Source organism: Mandrillus leucophaeus, unplaced genomic scaffold (genome assembly GCF_000951045.1).
Source record: "Mandrillus leucophaeus isolate KB7577 unplaced genomic scaffold, Mleu.le_1.0 Scaffold65, whole genome shotgun sequence".
Taxonomy (NCBI): domain Eukaryota; kingdom Metazoa; phylum Chordata; class Mammalia; order Primates; family Cercopithecidae; genus Mandrillus; species Mandrillus leucophaeus.
The window spans coordinates 1,046,950-1,049,263 of NW_012107030.1; positions in this window are offsets into that span (position 1 = coordinate 1,046,950).

Genomic DNA, 2,314 nt, shown 5'->3' on the forward strand with positions numbered 1-2,314 from the left:
ATTTTTCTTCCTTCCCATTGATGTATCATTACTAGAGTGAAAAAAGAAGGGCGTCTCGAGGGCTTTTGAAAAAAAAAAGGGTGACTACTCAAGACATTTTGTAAAGGGGGGAAAATTGCGAAGAAAAGAGACCTCAGTAGGGGGTGGAGGGACTGTGAATGTGTCCTTGTCTGGCGGGTCTTTCAGCTGAAACCTGGTGCTGGCGTTCGCAGTTCAGTTCAAACTGTCACCTTTAGTTCTTACTGGCTTTTCTGCCCTTGCCCCAGAACCTCAACAGATTGGGGCTTATTTACCTATTCACACTCCGCCGTGGAAGCTCATTAATAGGCTTTATTAGCAACACCATTCATGGGAGGCCATTGACGAAAGGGGTTCCAGCCACTTGAAGAGGGAAGAGAAAAGAAAAAAAACTGTAAAGAGATTATTTTCTCATTCAGAAGCCTCACTGGTGTGAAGGTTTTCCCGGACGGTCTGAGGTCACTTGAAGACTAAATATGGGGACAGAATTATTTTTTAAAAATAATTCTAAACATGCTTTTTTTTCTTTTCCCTCAAAACCGAAGAGTTTGCTATTGTGGACTTGTGGGTTTCAGTCCCTTAGAAATGAGCACTCTTTAGGGAATAAGGAGCTTTTGACAGATTGGTGTCTTTTCATCTCTATAAAAAATACATTCTGCAAACTGTGCCTGGACATTAAAGTAGGTGTTCTTATTTGTCATTTTCAGTGGAAAGCTTCCTTTCCACTCAACATGCATAAAGCTATTGATGAATGGAGGATAGGGACAGAGGCTTCCTGCACCATTAATTTATGTGAGAATGTGTTAACAGCATTTTCAATGGCTGATGGATGCGGTGTAGGATGGAATCTGTCCTGAGACACTCGAGTTTCCCATTGGTGGGGAATATAAAGATGTAAGTGGCAGCCTGCGAGCAGGCAGATGCGTTCAGCTGCATCCCTTTTCTGAGAACTTGAAACATACTGCTATCAGAAGAACCCAGGTGGGAGTGAATGGCTAAGCGTCACCTGGGCTGAGGTGTCTGTTAATGTACAGGCTCTGGGCTAATCCAGGTTAGAGGACTTGACCAAAAACATACCCTCCTACCAAGCATATAGACGGATAATTTTGCTTAAGAACCAGTTTTTATTTTGTTGCTATCAAACTTCCAAAATATAATGTTATAGCCTTTTGCCTGAGACAGTTAAATGGATTTCTTACTTGTATGGCTTTTAAGTAACTTGTATAAACGTTTTCTGTGCTATACTGTGAATAAAAATGATTTTCTAATCATGTGGCACCTTGAAAAATATTTTTGTAAATGTTATGAAGTGTGCAATGTTAGTGACACAGGTGCAAATACGTTTCTAAATGCAGGAAAAGTCTGTTTTCCAAGTCAGGTTTGTTCTCAATGCTTCATCTATCTTTAGGCCTCAAAAGGATTCTAAAGCATTTCTGGGTTTAGTGACCTTTTCTAAAGAAAAATAATTAAGGTTTTAACCTATATGTCTTGAACTTAAGCACAACTGCTCAGGAGCTGGATGAATAAGGAGGGAGAAAAAGCGTATTTAAAATAAATTATTCTGAAGACATGGCTTAGTGAAAAGGTGAATGGAAATAGGAACTTTAACCAGTTACAGCTTGGCGTGCAGTTGAAGAATCAGATTTTGCATTTATGATTTTGAATCTAAGATTCAGAGGGAGGAATTACTTTGTTCAAGGTCCAGCTATTTATGGTAGAGTCTTTAGACTCCTTTGAATTTCGTTTTATTAATCCAAACATATATACTAAACACTTTTTTTTTTGGGTGCAATTTTTGACTTTTTCTGAGAGCGCCACATTCAAGGTCAGGCTCTCCTAGTAGCCAGCTGTGTGATCCTAGGCAAATTACTTAACCTCTCTGATCCTTAGTTTCCTTATCAGAAACTGGGAATAGTACTCTGCAGGGTGGTTGGGGAGACGAAATAGAATCACCTATGTAGTGTGACCCTCACATAGTAGGTCCTCCATTAATATTCAGTTTTTTCCTCTCATTTCTATTGTTTAGAAGGACAGAAAAATGCAATGTCCTGCGAACATTTCCAAGTTGCTTTCTCTCCTCCAAAAGCTTCAGTTGCCTGACAACCCTCCCCGCAGTACCAAGAAGGCGCATTTCAAAGTCTCTTTACCGGGAGGGCAGGGTTAGAGCCTTTGGTCACTTGTTTTCTAACTTGACATAAAACAACGTAACGCAGCCGCTCAGCGAGCCGTTGGCCAGCCTCGCTCGCCCGGGGAGGAGGGAGGACGTGGCGCGGGGCGCGGGACCAGGCCTTATTCG